Below are 17,709 nucleotides of genomic sequence, written 5' to 3'. Positions count from 1 at the left end.
ACTGAGGCATTTGGGAGGGGAGTAGGTCATGAGGGTGGAGTCCTCATGAGTGGGATTAGGGCCCTTATAAGAGGCCCCATGGCCAGGTACAGTGGCTCATGCCTGTACTCCCAGTACTTCGGGAGGCTGAGGAAGGAAGATCACTTGAGCTGGAGAGTCTGAGACCAGCCTGGGCAACATAGCAAGACCTTGTCTCCACTAAAAATGAAAATATCAGCTGGGCATGGTGGTGAATGCCTGTAGTCCCAAGTACTCAGGAGGCTGAGTGGGGAGAAACTCCTGAGCAGGGGAGATGGAGACTGCGGTGAGCTATGATGGCGCCACTGCACTCCAACCTGGGTGACAGAGCAAGATCCTGTCTCAAAAGAATAAACAAAATACAGTAAGATACATAAATAAAAGAGGCCCGGGAGAGCTCCCTCATCCCTTCTGCCATGGGAGGATTCGGAGAAGATGGTCGTCTGTAAACCAGGAAAACTGTTCCCACCAGACAGCAAATCTGTAAGAACCTTGGTGTTGGACTTCCCAGTCTTCAGAACCGTAAGAAATAAATTTCTATTGTTTGGCATCCACTCAGTCTGAACAATTTTTTTTTTTCGACAGCAGCCAAAATGGACTAAGAACTTTGGAAGGGCCCCATCTTTGCATCCTGTCTCAACCAGTAATTGGGTACAGATAGGTGGACACAAACCCTTACATTCTTTTGAGTTTCTGATTAGCCTTTCCAAAGGAAGCAAATCAGATATGCATCTATCCCACAGAGCAGAGGGGTGACTTTGAATAGAATGAGAGGCAGGTTTGCCCCAGGCAGTTTCCAGCTTGAGTTTTCCTTAGTGATTTTGGGGACCCAGGATATTTTCCTTTCTCAAGGTGCTGAAGGGATCCCAAGAAGGGAGTGACAGATTTTTTCTCAGCCCCATTGCAATAGAATTTTTTCACTGTTTTCCTCATGTTCTACCTGCAGGAGTATCCCCTGCACCCTTTTATGCAGGACATTCTGAATAGTGTGAGAAGCAAAAAAAGAATCTTTGCAATGTATATTAGTAACATTTCAGCCAGATGTTTCCCAGTTGACTTGGCAATGAGGCGGGGTTGGGCCAGCCTTCCTTCTGGTAGATGCAGAAAACTCATTAGCAGACACACTGTTGATGGGGTGCCCTGGCTGGCAGAAGGGAATTGAGCCACTGAAACTGGACAGCTCCCCTCCCCAGGCATCATCCTAAATTCTAGTCTCATGGATGTCACACTGGAGAGCCCCTGGAAATCACATCTTCAAACCTTTGATTTTGTTGCTGGGAAATCAGAGTTGCAGAGAGCATGTATGGTGTGTCTCTGGACCACAGCTGCATGCCTGAACCTTCCCGCTATGCCAGAGGCGTGCCCTAGACACAGAAGCCTGGACACCTAGCTACAGAAAGGTCCTTTTTAGCCAAATGTCCAAATGTCCCATAAGCCATGTTCCCTCTCTGGGACCTCTTTCCGACAACTCCCTTTCCGTAGAAGCTGGAGATCTCAGGAATATGTAGACAGCTAACGACCTCCCCCAACTTCACCACCCCAAAAGTCAATGTGATACATAGAGAGATGGATGCCATATTTCTCAAGTTCTATGGTACTTGAAATCTGCCTTTAGACTTTTTATGTGGAATATGCCATACTCTTTAAAGAATGTATACTGTCTCCAACACAAGCCATCAACTCTTCAGCATAAACGAGCTTTCAAATTACCTCTGTAAAGTGCATTTTAAAACACTAAGCTAAGATCTAATAAAAGTCAGACATGGGGCCGGCTGTTGTAGCTCACGCCTGTAATCCAGCACTTTGGGAGGCTGAGGTGAGTGGATCGCTTGAGCTCAGGAGTTCGAGACCAGCCTAGGCAACATGGCAAAACCCCATCTCTACTAAAAATACAAAAATTAGCTGGGCATGGTGGCGTGCGCCTGTAGTCCAGCTACTTGGGGGGGTCAAAGTGGGAGGATCCCCTGAGCCCCAGAGGCAGAGGTTGCAGCAGTGGACCTGAATTATCTCTCTCGGATCTGTGAGCCAAGATCACACTGCCGCACTCCAGCCAGGGCCACAGAGTAAGACCTTGCCTTCAAAAAAAAACAGTCAGACATGGAGAGGGGACCCAAAGGTAAATCAGGGGCAGTCCCACCCTGGGGGAGAAACTGATCAAGGTGGGGACTTGCAGGCCCACCAAGGAGGGAAGCAAGTGGGCAAAATGAGGATGGAGTATGAGCAGCCTTAGAGGCCAAATGCCCCTTGGGGGAGGTGGGGGAGAAAAATATAAGCTAGGGAAACACCCTGGTAGTTTCTTCCCATCTGACCATTTTACACAACTGAAACTCAAAGCTTTTCTACAAGGGCAGCCAAAACAGATTTGCAAATTAAATGTAAACGAAACCACAAAACTATTACATTTAAATAGAAGGTATTACAAAACAATGGAATTTAAATCAGCAATATTAATTCAGCACAATGGATTTGTCCTGCTCTGATACAAAAGGCTGTTCACAGTGTGTGAGTGGCAATCAGGGCCACCCAGTGCGCTGTGTCCTGTTTGGCCAGCCCACCTTGGCGTGGACTATGGGCTGATCCCCTCACCTAACACAGTGAAACCTTCACACATCCAGCCACTGTGTGCCAGGCGGCCTATCCTTGGACAGAACACATCACCTATTCATAGCAAGTCTCTGTCAGCAATTCTCATTAGTCTGCAACAACTGGGACTGCACTGCTTTGCCAAACTGATCAAACCATAAAATCAAACACCAGCTCTGACATCACATGGTGGCATTCGGGCTGGGCTTCCATAATCCTTGTCAACATAACATTATACAATTCACAAATAATAAGAGCTTATAATCTACCAGTTAAAAGCTGAGACATAGAGGTCGGGCTGAAACTCTCTTTCATCACTGCCATGAACTTCATCCCATCTAAGTACAACCTTGTCCAAAGCGGAGGCAGATGTTGCAGGATTCTCAGGATGGATTCTAGGGCCCAGAGGCCTGGGGTGGAGTCATCATTCTGCTGCTTTGTGCTGTGTGATCTTGGACAAGCGACTTCACCACTCTGTGCTTCAACTCTCCATTCTGTAAAATAAAACTCGGATGATAACTGCCCCTGTAAAATTGCTGCAAGGATCATAGGCATGTTAATGTATGTGAAATATTTAGAACAGTGCCTGGCACTATGTTAGCACATGTAATGTAAACAAGCATTACTCTCAGGTTGATGTGGCTCTTTCCAGATCATTTGTACACATTTACTAATGTGCAAATATATTCAGTATGTTTTGATGTTTTAAAAAATGTTTAAAGATGCAACCATACTTCCTGAATCATTCTGCAACTAGCCTTTGCTCTAAATAATCCATGAGCTTCCATATTTCCTCCCCAACACATCACTACATACGTGCCAAGTAGATGTGAAGCAGCATTTGAATGGGTGCAGCAGCCCACACCTGTAATGTCAGCACTTTGGGAAGCTAAGGTGGGAGGATTGCTTAAGTCCAGGAGTCTGAGTCCAGCCTGGGCAACATAGTGAAACTCTGTCTCTACCAAAAGATACAAAAATTAGCTAAGCGTAGTGGCACGTGCCTGCAATCTCGGCACTTCAGGAGGCTGAGGCAGGGGATTGCTTGAGACCAGGAGTTCAAGGCTTCAGCGAACCATGATTACACCACTGCACTCCACCCTGGGTGATAGAATGAGATCCTGTCTGTAATCTGACCAACGAACCAAACCAACAAACAAAAGCAGACACGTAGAGCCGAGACTAAGGGTGATGCTGGCTCGTCCTCCTCCTGCTCCACTGGTCCTCTCTGGCCCAGCCTTTCAGAGCACAGCACTACAGAAGCTCTCTCTGCTGAGTCTGCCCTGCTGGGGCCTCCAAGTGCCTCTTACATCATAGTAGGGACCTGGGACCATAAGCACTGAACTTTCCTAAACTGAAGTTCATTTTAAATGCACTAAGGCAAAGAACAATTCAGAGGAAACTGAGTCCATCTGTGTGTGTGTGCGCGCGTGCGTGCATGTGTGCAATGTGTGCATGCATGCAAGTGTGCAAAGAGTCCCTTCGGAATTGCTCTAGCTTATGCATTAGGGCACATGTGGACTGTGTGTTGTGAGAGCAGAGCTACCTACAGTGGCAGCCACTGTATTTTTCAATATTAAAAAACACTCCTGGTTACTGGCAAACAGCCACCTTCTCTGCTGTGGAAAGCCTCATGTCCCGGGCTCCCCACCTTACCTAATGATAAGATATGCCCATAGGCAACACGTTTGGAGGATGGTAGGGGCTGAAGGGATTACGGCTGGAGCACCCGGCCAGCAGTCAGCTCTCCTCCGCAGAAGACGGAGCACAAAGCATGGCGGCAGGCATTTAACTCTGCACTTAGCCGTTGCTCATTAACGAGCTCTCTGGTGGATGTCTTTGCAGCAACTCTCTGGCACTGGAGGCTTTGTCATCCCACCCACGACAACCTCTGTTAGTCAATAATAACAGCTTATTTAAAAATAGCAGCATCAACTGTTTGCATTGTTATTATCTGTGCCTGGCTTCTAGCCCCAGAAGACTTGGGAAAGGTGTCCGACCTGCTTTTCCGGAGCTTCTCTTGCTGAACCTGTTTCCAGATCTGGGAAAAAGACAGACACATCTTTAGCAAACACTCACAATGTAATTGCCAGGCAGTTATGGGCTGCGACAGTAAAATACAGCAGTTGGCGGCACGGTAGGTTCATTAGTCAATAAAGCATTGCCATGCGTTTTATTGAATTGTAACCCTATTTTGCCCTGATGCGGACCTTGCGGAGCCTCTACCTCCATATAAATCTGAGTGATTCATTTAGCATTCAAAGTCGAGCAAAAGGAGGATTTGGTCCAATTCCAATGCAACCCTGCTCCATTAGCTATCTCTATTATTATCTGCCTTTGCCTCCTCCGTCAGTGGGGACATTTTGATAAAAGCTCACATCGGGAATAAATTGGGGACTGAATGGCAAGACATGAACAAAATAACTTTCCTATAGGCCACTCTGTCCCTGAAATGCCCAGGAATAGCTCAGGCCTGGTAAGGAGACCGAGTGGACGGTTCCCCTGGCATCCCTGCATCCAGCCATCCAACCCACTCAAGATGCCGCTGGTAAATGTATACAACTCTCCCATTTTTCTAGCATCTGACTTGAAATACATTTGACATGGTCTGCTTAATGTTAGATGGCTGAAAAATGTTTTATTATTTACATTGTTTATTTCGGGACAGAGATTTAGCTCTATCACTAAAATTTCCACCCCAAAAGTCAGCAGGATTCTAAAACTAGAAAATAATAATAGGGCATCAGTCAATGTTATTCATTCCATATCTGTGAGAAGTACCCCAAATAATTTGCTAATTTTAAAAAATCATATATGTTTGCAAGTAATATTCGCATATGGTTGGGGGGATCTGGGATAATCAGAGCAAGAAGGTAGACTTACAAATTGTAGGGAGTGGAAAATAGAAAAAGGATTTATAAAAGAATGTGAAAATATGGGTGCTGATGAAAAACACCATTTTTACTTTTAGGAAATGGTATTTTAAAAGTATAAGAAATGCAGAATTGATTACTGGGATCTAGGGTCCACGACCAGCTATTTTTTTAAAAAACTGGCCAAAAAAAAAAGGAGGAAAGTACTAAAAATTAAGGCAAATTCAAAAGAGAATAAGATAGGAAGACATGAATTTCAACGAGTCAACGTCAAGTCCGTACTCTGACGTGCCTGGCCCACTAGAAGGAAAATGAGCATATCTTTTTACCCATTCCTTGTCTGAGAACCCCAAAGTGTCCAGTTATTTCTGAGACTTGAACCCAGTGCACCATAATCCCATGGTGGGCTGCTGCTTGGCTTTTTGATTATGTTAATTACATGTTTGCTTCCTCGGAATTTGAGGCCAGTGGTCCCGTTCAGCATTGCACCTTATACAGCACCAGTAATAGCAGCATCGGGGGAGGACGCATCAGTTAAGGGAACCACAGATGTGCTGTTTGTTTCCGATGGCCTTCCTCTTCTCCTGATAGCTGACAGTTCAGCAAAGGGAATTAGCAGCACATGTGGGCAAAGAACCGAAGAGACTCTTTTTCCCTATTTGATGAGTGCCATACGAAAGGTTGTTTACATAGCAGCTCAGAGACCTCCTTGCTATCTCCTAAAGAGAAGCCTGCCAAGTTGGGGCTGTGGGTTTTAAGAGGTACAAACAAAGCTGGCATGGTAGGGCAGACCAGAGGTGTGGGGACTCTATGCAGTCTTCCCCACGGTTTCCTGGTGTCAGTTTCCAAAATGCGGTCCCCGCTGCCCTTCCCGCCAGACTCTGAGAAGCAAACCTTGCTGGCAGGAAACCTAGGCAGGAGTGGCTCCCTTCCCTGGCCTCTTCTTTTTTTTCTGCCATGTGTAGCCCTGATGCCCATAACTAAAAATCAAGTTCATAATTTAATTTGGGGGGATCGGTTGCCAAATGCTCATTAAACATTTCGGTCTTTGAAAATGCTATCTTTAGATTTTTTTTTAATTGACCTATTATTTTCTGGCTCTAGCTGCCAGATCCCCCACCGCAAACAAGGAGAAGCTTGCTACCTGGACTTTCTTTGATGAATAGTTTTAATTAAAAAATTCTGTACCATAAGTATTTTAATGTTACAAACATACCAAAGGTATGCAGTCATAAATTTACAAACACATTTAAATTAATCTATAAATATGCTGCAAAATTGACAGGGCATATTTAAGCCGAGGGATGCGCCATGGATGTGCTAATAATGACAATTAAGAATCGTGTAAAATAAATGAAAATCAATACTAAGAACAGGTTGACAAAAAGGAAAAAAGAGAGGAACTAAAACAACATGTAGTTTGTCTATTAGGGGAAAAAATTAGTAGCTGCTCGTAGTTTTGAAATGTCTACTATCGTGAAGGAAGGGCTCCTGGTGGCATTTTTTTCCTCGTTTTTGTGGATCATGAAAACGCCCCTGTTGGGGTGACAAGACAGATCTACTAGGGTTGGGTGGTCTGGAAGGAGGAAGGCTCTGCTTCAATTCTCTCAGCAAAATATACACCTTGCCAGTTACAGATCCGAAAGGAAACCATCCAAGGTAAGCTATGTGCCTAGATGCTGGCACATGGACACATTTTTTTTTTTTTTTTTTTGAGACGGAGTCTCGCTCTGTCGCCCAGGCTGGAGTGCTGTGGCCGGATCTCAGCTCACTGCAAGCTCCGCCTCCCGGGTTCACGCCATTCTCCTGCCTCAGCCTCCGGAGTAGCTGGGACTACAGGCGCCCGCCACCTTGCCCGGCTAGTTTTTTTGTATTTTTTAGTAGAGACGGGGTTTCACCGTGTTAGCCAGGGTGGTCTCGATCTCCTGACCCCGTGATCCGCCCGTCTCGGCCTCCCAAAGTGCTGGGATTACAGGCTTAAGCCACCGCGCCCGGCCTTGTTTTCTGCTTTTTAAGCACCGGGACAAGTTGCGAGGGTGTCTGTGCTTCAGGAGGCAGGAGTGTTTTGGGGCCAAGGCAGGTAACTAACTACCTGTGCTGTAGGCACCACAGGTCATCCACTCACAGGAGCAAGAGGTGCTCAGGAGCTCCTTTGTGTCTCCCCACAGAAAGCACCAACTGCAAAGAGACGTGAGTGTGCTGCTCCCACTAATTCACAGAGTGACTTGCTATGCCGAACCAGGAAACACAGGCTAACCTTCGTGGCTACATTCATATTAAAAGACAACTTTGCGTCTTTCAATCATGTATTTCCCTCTAATTAAGGCATATTCACTTTTTTCCCCTAATTAGGTATTCTTTGTTGCATAATGTTTGCTCTAATCTTTCGGAATCTTTCTCAATATCCAGTCATTACAGGCTCCCCTCGAATTCAACCAAAGCATGTTATTTTTTCTGCTAATTACATCCTCATTTACAGATTGGCGCCTCCTCTGATTGGCTCTGTGCACCAGTTGCTGTGACTTCATTAGTCGTGTCTCCTGACCCTGTTATTTCTTGTGACAGGACTTGCTCCTCGTGTCCTGTGGCTCCAGATCCCTGGGTCACTTCTCGCCAGGGTTGAAATCGTGTCAAACACACGAGGACTTAGGGTGTGGGAATCACTGCTGCAGTTGTTAATTACTACACACAGTAACGGTACGAATTACTGCTGCTGGCTGGGCCTTTATTTCTTCCTCTTTTTTAAAAATTAATGTTTTAAAGGTATCAGTGAAAGGTTAGTTTCATTTAAAAAATGTGCTTGATTAAAAAAAAAAAAAAACAAAGCAAAATGTGTCTCCCTGCTAAGGCTCTTTCACATACAGAACCCCAAAACCTTTAGTTTTGTAGGGGGCAGCTGCCTTGTGAGCACAGAACTTCAGCTTCGGCTCAGTTACCGTCAATCTCAAAAAAAATCGAATTTTAAAATCTCAAAGGTGGCGCTAATAGAATTTTCTAACCCAAGGCATTCACACATTAAAAAAAAAAAAAAAAAGCAAAATTTTAAAAACTATATAAAATTTCAACACATGAACACAAATTGTATTTATTGAATAACAAGATGAAGCTCTCTAGGTAACCATATTAAAAAAAAAAAGGATGTAGCTGATTAGATGAGTTATGGATATTAAGGGATAATTAAAATGAATGAATTACATTTGAGTACCAATGCTATCTTTTTAACGAGCAGAATGGGGTAACAGGACCTTAACGTTTGGGGGGTACCCAGGGCAGAGAGTGTGTGTGATCCTCACTTTTGGATTCTAGGCCTTCGGAATATCCCAGTTTCCTGGAATCAAAGATCCAGGAACAATCAAGCCTGCAGAGTTTAAATGCAAGTTAGTTAATATGAAAAATGCTGTATCTAGTTGTTTGCAAAATTACTTTTGTTGATTAAAAGGCTCTTCAGAACTTCCGGCTGGTGAAAGGGTTTTAAATTGTCTAATGCTGATTGTGATTGCTATGCAGAAAAAAGGCAGTGCAAAGCAAACCATTATATCACTGAATCTTTGTTAAGCAGGCCTTGAAAGTGTCTGACAGCATAATTAATCTTGTGATATTAACAAAGAAACCAACTCAATAGTATTGAAGATGCTTATTAAAAATACTAAATACCTTTTTCCACTTAAAAAACCTTTTGAAACAGTGTGGGAAGTGGCATTACCTTTTTGTTTTTGCTGCATTTTCAACTAAAATTGATACTAGGGTCTACAGCGCAGCAGCAAAATTGTGAAGTGGACAACAATAAGAATTAGTTTAAAAAATCATAAATCCCAGCCAAGAACACCGGCTGGGCTCATCATCCTGGCAGCCACAGGCTCCAACAACACCCCTTGCAGCAAACCCACTTGCCGAAGTTTAGGCAGAAAGAATGGTTAGTAACAAAAATCTGCAAAATATGAGCCTTCTACACATTGTTCTTTTCACTTGAGGATCGCAAGTGAAAAAAACAAAGTGCATACATCCATTTGTGTTTCCAAACATATGTGGATTACTCAGGGTTCTTTTTTGTGAAGGCAGGGTTTGAGGGCCAGCTATTTAGGGCTTCCTGGGCCCCCTGGGGAACTGAACCATGTCCACATCTGGGGAAAATAACTGGGACCCCAACAAGCCTCAGCACTGTATCTCACTTGTGCTGGCAGTGTGTATGGCAATGGTGTCCTGTAAGCTGGGTGAGACACTGGGGGTATGTGCACGGGCCTTGGTGAGCAGGGGTAGAGGAGAGGGTTCCCCTTTGATATGGTTTGGCTCTGTGTCCCCACCCAAATCTCATCTGGAATTGTACTCTCCTAGTTCCCACATGTTGTGGGAGGGACTAGGTGGGAGATAGTTTGAATCATGGGGGCAGTTTCCCCCATACTGTTCGCCTGGTGGTGAGTGAGTATCACGAGATCTGATGGTTTTGTTGGGGGTTTCGGCTTTTTGCATCTTCCTCATTTTCTCTTGCCACCACCATGTAAAAAGTGCTTTTCACTTCCTGCCATGATTCTGAGGCCTCCTCGGCCGTGTGGAACTGTGGGTCCATTTGAACCTCTTTTTCTTCCTAGTCTCAGGTACGTCTTTATCAGCAGCGTGACAAGTGACAAATACCTATTGGCAGAATTCTTACCTTGTATGGTGACTAAAGAGAGCATTAATATGTGACAAATTTGCAATTGGCAATTGCTGTGTAACTAAACTAGTAACCACACAATGCAATCACCTGAATGCCTAGGACGATAGCATTTATCCAGATCACATGTCTGTGGGATGACCTGAAGATTGGCGGGTCTTGGCTGGGCAGTTCCACTGATTTTGGTTGGGCTGGCTCATGACTGCATCTGCAAGTTGGCTAGACTAGCCTGGTGGACCAGGCTGGGGCCGTTCAGCTCCACCAGTCTCTCATGCTCACTGTCCCCAGCATGGCCTTCTCATAGTCATGGCAGAAGCACAAGAAAATAAGTGGAAACCCAGGAGGCTGCCTAAGACTGAGGGTCCTAACTGGGAGTAAATGTCACGTTGAGTGGCCAGGATAGAGTTAATGGAACAGAAACACTCTGGGAGGAAGTCACTAACAGTACTGAAAGGCATATATTAACATGTTTGGATTTATCCTGCTTCCATCCTGCACTTTTCTTAAAGAAAGTTTTAACACCTAATTATAACTCAACTCTTCTGCAAAGTAAAAATAAGAGGTAATTTATTTACTTTGGTATGGAGGAAAAAAAATATTAGAATGCAGTATGGGTTTTCCACAATGTCAGTAGTTAAAAGAGAGCTGGTTAGAAGAGAATGGGTTGGACGATGCTTTAAACCATCATCATTTTCAGATGACATGATCATCGGCCAAGCAGGCACACAAGCAGAAAAATCCAAACTCAACAGAAAAATTCTTGTAATGAACGATAAAGTTATTTTGTCAATTATCTCTCAATAAATATGGGAAAATTAAATTCAGCAGAAATGTTGGATAGAACATCAAACTACAAAATTCAGTGGTATTTCTTTTTATCAACTATAAGCAATTAGGACATATAATTTTAAAATATAATACCATTTATAATAGCAATAACATATAAAGGATACGGAAATAATACTTCAATAATCCTGACAGATAACAATATAAGCAGATCAACTCTCCTATACGAAATCTATATATTTAATTCAATCTAAATGAATATTCCAGTTGGGATTCGAAAAAAAATAGATGTTTACTCTAAAATGTACATTGATTTTAAAATTGCTCTAAAATTTGGTAAACATACAAAATAGCTAATTAAACAAAGAAAATCAAAGAGGAAAAAATTGTATCAAATATAAAGTCATATTACAAAGTCAACGCAATATGAACAGTGTGGCATTGGCAAAGAAAAAAATAGACTAATAAACAAATAATGGCACTGATCTAGGGCAAGTTAAACCACTCTATAGAGAAATATAAAACAAGATCTTGGCTTAATATAACAGTCAAGTGAGCTCAAAGTTGATTAAATGTGAACATGTGATGTGTAAATTTGAAAGGTAAAAATATATAATTATTAGAAAAGAATACAGTCTTTATGACTTTTTAAACAAAACTTCAACAATAAAAACAATAGACCAAAAAACTGTAAAAGATTTGATCACGTGAAAATTAAGGCTTTGGTTCAATGAAGGACAAGATAAAGTTAATAAACCAATGACAGAATGGGAGATTATTTTGCCGTATTTTCAACTGAAAAGAGATTAATACCTAGACAGTAACCCCAAAAGGAAAATACCAAATAAGATGTTCAGACAATTTATTTATTTATTTTAATTATTTTATTACTTTTTTTTTTTTTTTTTTTTTTTTTTTTTTTAGGTGGAATCTTGCTTTGTTGCCTAGGCTGGAATACAATGGTGTGATCTCAGCTCACTGCAACCTCTGCCTCCCAGGTTCAAGCAATTCTCATTTCTCAGCCTCCCAAGTAGCTGGCACTACAGGCGTGAGCCACCACTTCCAGCTAATTTTTGTATTTTTAGTAGAGATGGGGTTTCACCATATTGGTAAGGCTGGTCTTGAACTCCTGACGTCAGGTGATCCACCCATCTCGGCCTCTCGAAGTGCTGGGATTACAGGCATGAGCCACCACGCCCATTCTGTTCAATTTATAAAATTACACTTATTAACTACAAAAGTTAATAAGTATAAAAAGAGAGACCAAAAATCATTAATAAAGAAATGCAAGTTGAAACAATACTTGCATTATACATTGCAAATATAAAGATACTACTTTATGCCTAAAACATTTGTTAAAAAAATAACCTGGACTACTAGAAAATCCCAAGTGGTCACAGGGATGAGGGAAGGTAGGACATTTCTGTGGGGCTGGTGGAGTGCTGGCTGTATCTCATATCCACCCTGGAGGGCAGCCATGACTGCTTTCAGTGCATACACTATCTGCGACTCAGGTTGGTTGCAGAGTATGCAGTGCATGCAGGAAATTTCCCAGGGAGCATGTTCAGAATTAACATTCAAGGGAGTGAAATTGGTAGAAGTTGAACTGAAATGCACTCACCACAGAGGCCTCAGCTATTCCATTATCTTTTTTATTTTTTAGACGAAGTCTCGCTCTGTCACCGAGGCTGGAGTGCAGTGGCATGATCTTTAGCTCACTGCAACCTCTGCCTCCCAGATTCAAGCGACTCTCCTGCCTCAGCCTCTCGAGAAGCTGGGACTACAGGTGCACACCTGCATGCCTGGCTAATTTTTGTATTTTTAGTAGAGATGGGCTTTCATCATATTGGCCAGGCTGGTCTCGAACTCCTGACCTCGTGATCCACCTGCCTCGGCCTCCCAAAGTGCTGGGATTACAGGCATGAGCCACTGCGCTCAGCCCAGCTATTCTGTTGTCTTACAGGGAAATCTGGAGCTGGGATGACCCTTCAAAGCTGTCTACCATGCCCCACCAGATACAAAGGGGCAAGTCCCAGGACCTAGGGCCAAGACCTCTCTTAGTCCCCTGGAGAAAGACTCAGTTGAGAGCCATTGGCAGCAGCTGAGGCTCCCTTGGTCCTGAACTGGACGCCTGGGTGGCCCAAAATTGTAACCATCATACTCTATGATCCAGGAATTCTACCACTTGAAATGTCTCTCCAAGAAGCTCTCACAGAGGACCCCAAGAGGCACAGTATGGATGCTGGTCACAATATTAATCGTTGGGGGCAGGAACTGGAAGCCTGTATGGGGAAGGTAAGTAAAATGTGAAAATGTGTAGTGACTCAGAGTAATGCATTATATGTTCACACAGCAATAGGGAACTTAGCATTTATATCAATTAAAATACATGCACACTAACAATATACACTGGTCAAGAACACATACAAGGCTGGATGTGGTGGCTCATTCCTGTAATCCCAGCACTGTGGGAGGCTGAGCTGGGAGGATCACTTGAGCCCAGGAGTTGGAGACCAGCCTGGGCAATAGAGTAAGAATCTGTCTCTATGAATAATAATAATAATAATAATAATAATAAATAGCCAGGTGTGGTGGTGTGTGCCTGTAGTTCCAACTACTCAGGAGGCAGAGGCAGGAGGATTGCTTGAGCCCGGGAGGTTGAGGCTGGATGACAAAACAAGACCCTATCTCAAAGAAAATAACACATGCTAAAGAACAGATAAGCATTAAACACACTGCAGTGATTGTCTACAGAGGGAAGGGAATTGGGTTAAAAGAAAATAAATAAGTAGACAAATCAAAACCAAGGAATCTGGCTGGGCATGGTGGCTCATGCCTATAATCCCAGCACTTTGGAAGGCTGAGGTGAGCAGATCACCTGAGGCCAGCAGTTCAAGGCCAGCCTGGCCAACACAGTGAAATCCTGTCCCTACTTAAAAAAAAAAAAAAAAAAAAAAAAATTAGCTGAGTGTGGTGGCTCACACCTGTACTGGGAATACAGCACTTTGGGAAGCTGGAGTGGGTGGATCACCTGACGTCAGGAGTTCAAGACCAGCCTGGTCAACATGGAGAAACTCAGTCCCTACTAAAAATACAAAAAAATGGGCTGGGTGTGGTGGCGCATGCCTGGAGTCCTAGCTACTTGCAAGGCTGAGGTGGGAGGATTGTTTGAATCCGGGAGGTGAAGGTTGCAGTGAGCCAAGATCGTGCCACTGCACTCCAGCCTGGGCAACAGAGTGAAACTCTATCTCAAATAAATAAATAAACAAAACCATGGGATCTTGCATAGATCAATGTTGACAATGTGTTATAAATTGAAGAGTACAATGAACTCAAACCTCTGCACCTGAGTCCCAGGGGGGAAAACTTATAGTAGTGTCAGAAATTTCTATCCATTATTTAGGTTAACCTCCGATTATTCCACATACCTTTTTTTCCCTACATCTAACCTGCAGTAGGTCTCCTGGAGCTGTGGTCTAGCTGATGTATCTATTTTTTAGGAAATCAGGGATGATTTTCCAGATGTTTTAGATAGATGTTTTCATATTTGAATATAATTAAGGGTCTGCAAAAAAAAAAAAAAAAAAAAAAAAAAAAAAACATGTAGAAAAAAGTTTACATTGTTTCTTCACACTTTGGATTTGGTTTGAAGAGAACGAATCCAAGCATGGGGTTTGAAAAGATGTTGCCAATGGCAGTTGAGCGTGGAGGAAATCAGGAATTAGGAGAAGAGGGAAGAGAGCGCTGCATTGCTCCAGCCGGGTGGAGTGGAGGGTGTTCCTGGAGGAAACACAAGTGAAAAGTGAAGTTTTACAATGAGAAGGAGAAACAAAGTTAAAGAGATCCTCAAGTATTTTTAAACTGTGAAACTGCCAAAGAGAATTTGAGGCAGAATGTACACAGTCCACATGGGGAAATGTTTTTTATAGAAAAATCCAGTTTCTAGGATATTCTTATCACAGGGCTGGGAGGCAGAGAACAGATTCAGAACAATGGCTTTGTCGAACTCTTAATGCCAAGAGAGTCCAGCTCCTTGTCTGAGAGTCTGGACTCCTGGAAGAAAGAAAATACGTACAGGAAGATGCATTAAGAGGCAGTCTAGGTTCCAGTACCAACAGCCACAGCCCAGCTCTATTGCTTCCGCAAGCCTCACTCTTCTTTGAGCCTCAGCTTGACCATCTGTAGAAGGAAAAGGTCAACTTTTTTTTTTTCTGAACTTTTAGGAACTGATGCAAAAGAGTGATGTAAGAAAATGTTGATAAAATCTCTGCCCCAGCTGTCAGGAAGCTGCAGACAAACAGCTGAATCCCATCATGTAAGCAACAAACTAATGGTATTCTTTGGGAGGAGGAGAAGGATGAGAAGGAGGGGGAGCAGAGACAGCAGGAGGAGGGTCTGGGTGGTGGTGGGAGAGGAGAAAGAAGAGGGAAAATAAAAATAATATTTTAAGTGGAGTGGCTGGTAATATTTGTCATTCTCTTAGTCGGTTGTAGTGTGAGCATCTTACCACCCTTGTGTGAGCATAGGGTTCTTAAATAAACAAATATATACATACAGATTTTCTATTATATGACCTCAATGCAAGTCAGCTACATCATCTGAGGCTCAGCGGAAGTAGCAACAATTTATTCCAACTCTGGAGAAAAAGTATCTCTGTTGGATTTATTGAAAATTGACATACCTGTACATGAACAGAAAATTGGATGATTTAAGAATTTTTAGGGCAATTTTGATCAGATGTGATTTCATTTTTAATTTACACGCATTATTAGACATGTGCTATTACAATTGTCCCAGCATCAGATCACACTTCTTTATGAGACAAAGTCCACCTGCCTTTATAGAGATCAATATTTTCAAATATTTTTCTATCTTTTATTGAAAAGAAGGAATAAAGACATGAGTCTTTAAATGAAACCTTAATGAAGAAATAAAGTGGGGACTTCACGAAATCCATTCTGCAGAGTGTGGTGGCAGCAAACTGTCCACGCCTTACTTCCTGAGGCGCCAATAGCATAATGAAAACACCAGTGATAGGAGTGTGGTGTCTGTGGTGTTGGCAGTATAGGCCGTGGTGTCTGGACTCAGTTGTGTGACTGTGGCACCTCTCTGGAGGTAAGTGGGATGTCCTTCTCAGTCCACAATTGCCATACCTGGCTCTACAAGCCTTCTGGATAGAAAGGTTACTCAAAATCTTTTTGGTATTTTTTTTTTAATCCTAAATTAGTCTGGCTTTATTTCTGATGCTTGGAACTAAGAATCTATGCAGACTGGAATTCAACTCTCATGCAAGATGCAAAAATACTTCTTTAAATGTTTGGTTTATTCACCAAGGAATCCATCTGGATTTGTTGTTTTCATTGTGATAAGTTGTTTAATTACTTTGTTGTTGTTGTTGATAATATATAGGGCTATTTAAATTCTGTATCTATTCTTGTGTCTTTGGTAATGTATAACTTTTGGTGTCTTTTATTCTAATTTGTTGAAATTATTTAGATTAACTGTCTCACACCATTCCTTTAGTATCTTTTAAATGTGGATAGAAGATCAACATTAAAAAGGGGATGTACCCTCTTTCATTACTGTTACCCTCCATCTGTGTCTTCTCTTTTATTTTGTTCAGTTTATATTTATTTTGTTGATTTTATTAATCTAGTCAAACAACTTTGGTTTCATTGATTTTTTTCTATAGTTTTGTAGATTCATATTTTATTAATTTGTTTATTGTTTTTTTCTACTTATTTGGCTTTAATTTTCCTGAATTTTCCAGTTTCTTAAGATATAAGCCTATATCTTTTATTTTAGACCTTTTTTTTCTAATCTAAGCATATAAGGCTATATATTTTCCTCTAAAGAATTGCTTTAACTGCATCGGATGAATATGTATGTTGTGTTTTATATTCACTCAGTTCAAACTCTTTTGGATTTCCTCTTGTGACTTCTTTTTTGATTCATGAGATTCCCAGAAATATTTTCTCCAAACATTTGGGGATTTTTAGATCTCTTTGTTTACTGCTAATTTTTTTTTATTTTGGAAATATATCCTGTATGATTTCAATCCTTTTGAATGTAGGTACACTTTTTCTAATGGCTTACGATGTTGTTTATCTTGGCAAATGTTCTACGTGTCATCGAAAAGAAAAGCATTTTGCTGCTGTTGGGTGAAGTGGTGAAGTGTTCAATAGATGTCATGTCAATTAAGTCCCACTGATTGACAGTTTTGTCCAGGATTTCTGTATCCTTATAGATTTTACATTCTTTCTATTAATTAGTAAGAGAACTGTTGAAATCTTCAACTATATTTTGTATTTGTCTTTTTTTCCCTTTTAATTCTACCATGTTTGCTTTAGTACTTTGAGGATTTTTTGGTGCATACATGTTTAAGTTTGTTAGATGTACATATATATATATTATAATTATATTGAGATTTGAGCATTATGTCCTTATGAAATGTCTTTTTTATCTCTGGTAATAGTTATTGCACCTAAGTCTACTTTGTCTTATATTAATATAGTAATGCCAGTCTCATAATTAGTTTCTGCATGGTATACTTTCTCCTATCATTTTCTTTTAAACCATTCATGTATTTATTTTTAAAGTAAGTTTTCTATAGCTATATATTGATCTTTGGTATTCAGAAACAAAAAAATAGAATTCCAAGGAAATCTTGGGAATTCCTTCAATTACATTATTCTGTATTTTTCATAACACCTTTTTGCTAAAGTACCCATTTGTAGGTAGTTTTTTTTTTTTTTCAGTAACATAAAAGTAATCTCCACCTGACATAGACATTTGAGAATG

At 41.7% G+C, this 17,709-nt stretch overlaps 1 protein-coding gene across 1 annotated transcript in view; it reads left to right on the top strand.

Moving 5' to 3' along the window:
- Positions 1-13,166: 13,166 nt before the first annotated feature.
- PDCD5 (programmed cell death 5) overlaps positions 13,167-17,709 on the top strand; it is a 1,006,786-nt gene continuing 1,002,243 nt past the window's right edge. Inside the window, exon 1 of the mRNA XM_050771999.1 lies at positions 13,167-13,179. The gene's annotated coding sequence lies outside the window, so the exon portion shown is untranslated. The remainder of the gene's footprint in view (positions 13,180-17,709) is intronic.

The sequence above is a fragment of the Macaca thibetana genome, chromosome 19, assembly GCF_024542745.1.
Source record: "Macaca thibetana thibetana isolate TM-01 chromosome 19, ASM2454274v1, whole genome shotgun sequence".
NCBI lineage: Eukaryota > Metazoa > Chordata > Mammalia > Primates > Cercopithecidae > Macaca > Macaca thibetana.
Note: the sequence above shows the minus strand (reverse complement) of the source record. Positions and strands in the feature narration are given on the sequence as shown.